General features: G+C 39.7%; 1 non-coding gene across 1 annotated transcript; it reads right to left on the bottom strand.

The window, feature by feature from the left end:
• Window positions 1-3927: 3927 nt before the first annotated feature.
• Window positions 3928-4034, bottom strand: LOC140808529 (small nucleolar RNA R71). The gene has a single exon (XR_012112949.1). It is a non-coding gene; the product is annotated as a small nucleolar RNA R71 (small nucleolar RNA).
• Window positions 4035-8215: the final 4181 nt, after the last annotated feature.

Here is an 8215-nt window from a genome sequence, read left to right as displayed (position 1 = left end):
AAACAGCCACATCATAAGTAGTAGGGCCAGCCACCTTAACATCACAGCGTAAGATCGGCCGTAGACCATTCAGAAAATGCCTTAACTTGGCTTCAACATCATTAGCAATCAGGGGTACAAAATGACATCCCTTCTCGAACTTACAGGATGAACTCCATAATAATGACGGTGCTCATCATCACCTCTCGGGCGTCCAACACGGCGTCTAGGAGGCATGTTGTTCCATAATTATAACCCATACGTAACCAACATGCATAATTCCACTATTTCTTTAAATTTAAATAAATAATGCATAATCGTAACCTTGACATAAAATCTTTCATGCAATCATGATGTAAAAATATTTCGAGCTTTAAAATAAATGCGTAATCGTAAAACTTACAGACCGAAGACGTGACTTCATGAGCTTCTCGAGAGCAGTAGTAGTACAACCCTTTACAAGATCATAGGCTCTGATACCAACTGTAAAGGCCCGTATTTCGTATTCATAATTTCGCGGAATTATTAAAAATTTTCTAAATAAATAAATATCTCGTCTCATTTAATTAAAATAAACATGTAAATAATTTTTTTAACTTTAAAATAACAGCGGAAGCGAATAATGTTTTCAAGCAACAATTTAAAAATAATCCAACGTAAACATCAATTTAAAATAATCTAACGTATTAAAACTGAGTTTGAATAATAAAAAGTGCATAAACTAAATCATGAGGTCCTCGGGTTTACTACTGCTGTCCCAAGATCGCTCACTGGTCTCCGCCCGCGGTCTCGACCTCGTAAATACCTACAACAATCAAGTCTAGTGAGTCTAAAGACTCAACATGTATATATCGTGCATAACAAGTAAATATATCATAACATCGCATGCAACGTAAAAATAACGTATCGTAAAGCGCATGGAGAAAATCGTACCGTGAATAATTATAACTACGTGCATATCTGAAAAATCATACGTAAAAGCTTTGCTCAATAGAGCTCTATCATAACATATCATAATTTTTCTAGTAGAGATAATGTTTCTAAGCAAGTGTCCTATAACATAGCGTAAGCGCCAGATCAGACTTAACAACAGTATACCGGGCGGTAGAGATCAATCACAGCCCTTGGACTGGATGTCCGTACCCATACATAATCATAAACCGGTCGTAAGTCACTGGGCGGAGAGGTCCTCGGTTGTTCCTACCGACTTCCAAACCCATAAGCATAAGGTGGCCACAAGACATATCGCATATATCTCAAAAATAAAAATTTTATATTTTTATGCACGTAATATAATTATAACCTTATTTTTACCAGATGAGTTGGATCGTTCCCAGGCTTGCTGCGACTTACTACTAATATGTGACACATGAAATAAATCTTAACTTGACAAAATCTTAACAATAGAACCAAAAACGAGACGATTCGGACCAACTACTTGATTTTTAACCATGACTTCATACCAACCCGAACCAACATTAAACCGACATTTAACCATGATTAAAAATACCCCAAACATAGTGAAAAGTATGCATAGTAACTGTAAAACACGAAAATAGGTGAAAGGAATCCAAAAACATAAAACACTCTTTCGAGAGTCATTTTGACACCTTTCGCCGTAAATTCTCGTACAACCTCTAAACTTGACCAAATCACGAACGGCCAAAAACATGTCTTTCCTAACTCATTAAGGTACTGTCCATTCTAAGGCCATGGGCTAAAAGCCAACCAAGAACTCAAACAAGCAACAAAAACGTGACCCAAAGTTGTTGTCAAACGTGCAGCAGGAGCAGCTTGTGTATGTGAGGTGTAACTCTGAATTTTAATGACTGATAGGACTCGTTTTTACGTGTTTTTAGTGTTGTTTTCGAGTCGCATTCATGCATCACATTAGTTTGTTTTAGTTTAATTTAGCATTTTTCTATCATTATTTAGCATATGGCTGATCTCGTGTATTTTGTGGTTGTTTTGTAGGAATTGGACCGAAAAGTGGGATTTTATTTGGCAAAGCAGCGAAGAGATCTCGCTAGGGCGGTCAAAAGTGACCGCCCCAGCGAGCATTTTAATTTGGTCGAGCAGTTGTTGCGCGAGTGTCTTTTGACCGCCCCAGCGAGAATGTTGGTCTAGCCGAGGAGTTTCTGCGTGAACCTCTCGCTAGGGCGGTCCAAAGTGACCGCCCCAGCGAGACCATGGACATAGCCGATGATTTTAATTCGAGAACCACTCGCCCCAGCGGTCAAAAGTAATCGCCCTAGCGAGCTGCGAGATTTGAAAAGATATGTTTCCTTTTTTTTGGACTCTATTCTACACCATAGACCTAATACACGAGAGAGGCGGCGTTTTGGGCGATTTTTCATCACTTTCATCAGATTTTCTTGGAGAAAAGGCGAGGAGCAAAGGAGATTTCGAAGACCTCGAGATTTCCACGCGTGGTGGCCGTCATCCGTCGTCATCTTTAGTATTTTCATTATTCAGTTTTTATTTCTCAGATTGTTGTTGGTTTTTATTATGAATTTTAGTGGCTAAACTCTAGATTTGTTGGGATTTGAGGGGATCCTACCCCGTACTCGTTGTTCAACATTATTGCTCGACGTTTCTATGAGTGATTTGTTTATGCTTTTGTGCTTTCTTATTTCAATTGAAGTCTAGCTAACTTCCTTTGATTATTTCATGTTGTTGATGATTTCGATAGAATAATTGACAATAGGATCGAATAGTATAGACCACGGATTTACAATTTTAGTAGATATACGGAATTGGATACGTGTCGATAGTGATAATTCACCCGGATGAAAGCTAGTGGATTCCATAGAATGTAATGCAATCGTGAACTGTTAAATAATTGAGGATACTTGATTACTGCATGTTTATGATTAGTATTAATATAGCTCGACAGAGTATATTAATTAGTCTAGGGAATTCCGTCGAATGCACGAGTAAAAGTCGAGTATAATTATTTGAACACGAGCGGTAGGTGAACTGATAATTCCCAACAAATTCATTTCTCATTTGATTTTAATCCAATTTAATCATTGATTTCTTGATTGCTTTTTCTTGCACTTTAATTATTTTAGTTATTAAATTCACTTTAGTTTAATCACCAACTCAATCTATCGTTGCTAAAGAAATTTACTTGGAAATAAAGATATTGTAACGCAGTCCTTGTGGAACGATACTCGTATTCACTTACGTTTATTATAACTTGACTATCGTGCACTTGCGATATTTAAATCGAGCTTTTAATTATACAACAAATTTTGGGACTATTCACTGTGCAAGTTTTGCTCGATCAAGTTTTTGGCGCCGTTGCCGGGGACTGTTGATTCACAATTTTTATTTCTCGTTTAAATTCTTTAGTATTATTTATTTTATTGTTATTTGATACTCTCATTGTGTTGCAGATCTCTCTTGCGGTGCATGCGAAGATCACTCGAATTTAAGCTTGAGCCTTTTGACCCCGAGATTGAACGCACAGCTAGACGTCGAAGACAACAACAAAGACTCAAAGAACAGATGGAAAGACACGAGCAAGAACGTGGAGAGGAACAGCGTGAAAATAGACAAGTTGAGATACCACGTCGCATTCCAATGTTGGATTATGCACAGCCGTCTCTTGATGGAGCACGTCCAAGCATCGTAAGACCAGTCATCCGAGCTAATCAGTTTGAGATCAAGCCAGCTATCATCCAGATGATTCAGAACACTGTTCAATTTGGGGGAAGTGCACTTGACGACCCTAATTCTCATATAGCTGACTTTCTTGAAATTTGTGATACTTTTAAGTTTAATGGCGTGTCTGATGATGCTGTTTGTTTGCGCTTATTTCCATTTTCACTGAAAGATAAAGCTAAGTCGTGGTTAAACTGTTTGCCTATAGGGTCTATCACTACATGGGAGGATATGGCAAAGGCATTCCTGATCAAGTACTTTCCTCCGTCGAAGACTATGAAGCTTAGAGCCGACATTACTACGTTTGCTCAATATGAGAACGAGTCACTTTACGAGGCATGGGAGCGCTACAAGGACTTGTTGAGGAGATGTCCACACCATGAGCTACCGCTTGGGTTAGTTGTTCAAACTTTCTACTATGGTCTGATTACTCCTAACCGTACTATGATAGATGCTGCTGCATGTGGTAACTTACTGAGAAAGACGGCTGAGGAAGGATATGAGTTATTGGAGGAGATGGCTGCGAGTAGCTATCATCCTCAGTCTGATAGGCAGAGACGAGGTGCTGGAGTTCATCAAGTTAATGATTTGTCTGCGGTTTCAGCACAGTTAGAGGCTTTGAGTAGAAAGATTGATGGGATGAGCATGAGTGGGTCGGCTATGCGTCTGCAAGAAATTTTCTGTGATAAGTGTGGGGGTGAGCATGACGTGCAGGATTGCCAAGATGGCAATCCATTTTATGTGCCTGAGGGAGCACCGGTGAAACAAGTGGGATTCCAGAACCGTCCTAGAAATGACCCTTATTCGAATACATACAATCCGGGATGGAGGAATCACCCAAACTTTTCGTGGGGAGGCCAAAACAGCCAAAATCGCCAACAAAGAGGTCCACCATATGGGATGCACCAAGGATTCAAACCAGAGCCGCCTCGGGAGGAGAAGTCCAATTTAGAGCAAATGATGACTAAATTTATTTCTGCAACAGAGACGAGATTTCAGAATCAAGATGCATCCATAAAGGGGTTAGAGAATCAAATTGGACAATTGGCAAAGTTGATTTCTAATAGGGAGCAAGGAGCTTTGCCAAGCAACACGGAAACTAACCCAAGAGAGCATGTGAAGGCTGTGGAATTGCGGAGTGGAAAAGCACTCGAGTCTCATGAGGAAAAGACCAAGCATGGCGAGGATGAGGTAGAAACTCGAGGAGGTAAGTCTTCTAACTCTACATCTACACCTATTGCACAAAATAAAATTGTTATCCCTCCACCTTTTCCTGCAGCGATGAAGAAAGCTAAATTAGATGCACAATTTGGTAAATTTCTTGAGGTATTTAAAAAATTGCATATTAACATTCCTTTTGCTGATGCCTTATTGAATATGCCAAGTTATGCAAAATTCTTGAAAGATATCTTAGCAAATAAGCGGAAGCTAGAAGATCATATGACGGTGAATTTGACTGAAAATTGCTCCGCTTTAGTTCAAAACAAGATGCCTCCAAAGCAAAAAGATCCAGGGAGTTTCTCTATACCTTGCATTATTGGTGATATTAATTTTCATAAAGCTCTATGTGATCTTGGTGCGAGTATTAACCTGATGCCTTTTTCTGTGTTTAGAAGACTGGGATTAGGTGAACCCAAGCCAACTAGGATGTCGTTGCAGCTGGCTGACAGATCTGTCAAGTATCCACGTGGGATTATCGAAGATGTTTTGGTGAAAGTGGATAAGTTCATTTTCCCTGCAGATTTCGGGATACTAGACATGGAGGAAGATTTAGAGATGCCTTTAATCCTAGGGAGACCATTTCTGGCTACAGGGAAAGCGCTAATTGATGTGGAAGAGGGGAAGTTGAGACTGAGAGTTGGAGAAGAAGAAATTATTTTTGATGTTTTCAATACTCTCAAGCACACAATGCACAATGATAGTTGCTTTCGTATTGATGTCTTAGATTCTATTGTTTGTGATTTTGTGCAGGATGGATTGAAAGAACCATTGGAGGCCACTCTCACTACTGAAAAGCAGGAGGACGAGCTAGACGAGGAAAAGATGGAGATGGTAGCTCATTTGAATGCCATTCCACCTTGGAGAAAGCAAGTGAGGCTTAGATTAGAGGAATTGGGAGACCGAAAAAATTTAATGCCTCAGAAGTCAAGCCTAGAGGAGCCACCTACTTTGGAGCTCAAACCACTACCTCCACATCTCAAGTACGTATATTTAGGAGAAGATAATAAATTGCCTGTTATTATTTCCTCTTCTTTGACAGATGATATGGAGAGTAAGCTCATGGGAGTCCTTAAGGAGCATAAAGGAGCATTCGCTTGGAAGGTTTCGGACATAAAAGGGATAAGTCCTTCGATCTGCATGCATAAAATTCTGATGGAAGATAAGTACTCACCTCTAGCACAACCACAAAGGAGACTCAATCCAAAGATGCAAGAGGTAGTAAAGGCTGAAACAATTAAACTTCTGGATGCAGGTATTATCTATCCTATCTCTGATAGTGCGTGGGTAAGTCCTGTACAATGTGTGCCTAAAAAGGGTGGGATTACTGTTATTACTAATGAAAAAAATGAGTTGATTCCCACTAGAACTGTTACGGGTTGGCGTGTGTGCATAGATTATAGGAAACTGAATAATGCAACCCGTAAAGATCACTTTCCCTTGCCATTTATCGATCAAATGATTGAACGATTAGCAGGTCATGAATTCTATTGCTTTTTAGATGGATATTCAGGATACAATCAAATCACAATTGCACCAGAGGACCAAGAGAAAACTACTTTCACTTGTCCTTATGGTACTTTTGCGTTTAGGCGTATGCCCTTCGGTTTATGCAATGCACCTGCCACATTTCAAAGATGCATGACCGCTATCTTTCATGACATGACTGAGAATTTCCTTGAAATTTTTATGGATGACTTCTCTATTTTTGGCTCCTCATTTAATGAATGTCTAGAAAATTTGAACTTGGTGTTAGTTAGATGTGAGGAGAGCAATTTAGTGTTGAATTGGGAGAAGTGTCACTTTATGGTTCAAGAGGGGATTGTGTTAGGACACAAGGTATCGGAGAATGGAATTGAGGTCGACAAAGCCAAGGTGGAGGTAATCAAAAACTTACCCCCACCTTCATCAATAAAAGGAGTTAGAAGTTTCCTTGGGCATGCTGGTTTTTATAGGCGCTTCATCAAAGATTTTTCAAAAATTGCTAAACCTTTATCCTCTTTGTTGATGAAAGATGCTGAATTTAATTTTGATTCTACTTGTCTGCAGGCATTCGAGATACTCAAGGAGAGCTTGGTGACAGCACCTGTTCTGACTGTCCCTGATTGGGAGTTACCGTTTGAGGTGATGTGCGATGCGAGTGATACAGCTGTGGGTGCGGTGCTGGGTCAAAGGAAGAACAAGGTATTTCATACCATCTACTATGCAAGTAAGACTTTAAATGATGCTCAATTGAATTACGCTACTACTGAAAAGGAATTGCTTGCTATAGTATTTGCTTTCGACAAATTTCATTCATACCTTGTTCTGTCTAAAGTAACTGTGTATACCGATCATTCTGCCCTGAAATACTTGCTTGCTAAGAAGGATGCGAAACCTAGGTTAATTAGGTGGATTTTATTACTGCAAGAATTTGATCTCGAGATTCGAGATAAAAAGGGTGTGGAAAATGTAGTTGCTGACCACCTATCTAGGCTTGAGCATGTTAGAATTAAGGGCAATGACGATGATATAGATGACTGGTTTCCTGATGAACAATTGCTTGAGGTAAATGCGTGCCCTTGGTATGCCGATTTTGCAAATTTTCTTGTCACCGGCACACCTCCACCTAATTTATTATTTCACCAAAGAAAGAAATTCTTTTCAGACGTGAAATATTATTTTTGGGAGGAACCGTTTTTGTTTAAGATCTGTGCAGATTCCATGATAAGAAGATGTGTGGCGGAGGAGGAAACCAATCAAATTCTGAACCATTGTCATGACCGTGAGGTAGGTGGTCACTTTGGACCCATACGGACGGCGTCTAAGGTACTTGAATGTGGCTTCTATTGGCCAACTCTTTTTAAGGATGCTCGTTTGTATGTTCTCAATTGTGATAGATGCCAACGCACAGGTAATATTTCCAACCGTCATGAGATGCCTTTAAATAACATTATTGAGTGTGAAATATTTGATGTGTGGGGGATTGATTTTATGGGTCCTTTTCCTGCGTCTTTTGCGAAGAAATTTATTTTAGTGGCAGTGGAGTATGTTTCGAAATGGGTGGAGGCGGAGGCTTGTGCCACTAATGATGCACAAGTGGTGTTAAAATTTTTGAAGAAACACATTTTTAATCGATTTGGTGCACCACGTGCAATCATAAGTGATGGTGGCACCCATTTTTGCAACAAAATTTTTGATAAACTGCTGGGCAAATATGGTGTCACCCACAAGGTTTCCACTCCATACCATCCCCAAACTAGTGGACAAGTTGAAGTGTCCAATCGAGAGATTAAGAGGATTCTAGAGAAGACGGTCAATGTGAATAGGAAGGACTGGTCCGTTCGGTTAGATGATGCTTTGTGGGCTT

Source organism: Primulina eburnea, chromosome 12 (genome assembly GCF_022965805.1).
Source record: "Primulina eburnea isolate SZY01 chromosome 12, ASM2296580v1, whole genome shotgun sequence".
Taxonomy (NCBI): Eukaryota; Viridiplantae; Streptophyta; class Magnoliopsida; order Lamiales; family Gesneriaceae; genus Primulina; species Primulina eburnea.
The sequence above is the reverse complement of the archived record's forward strand: the minus strand, read 5'-3'. Positions and strand labels throughout refer to the sequence as shown.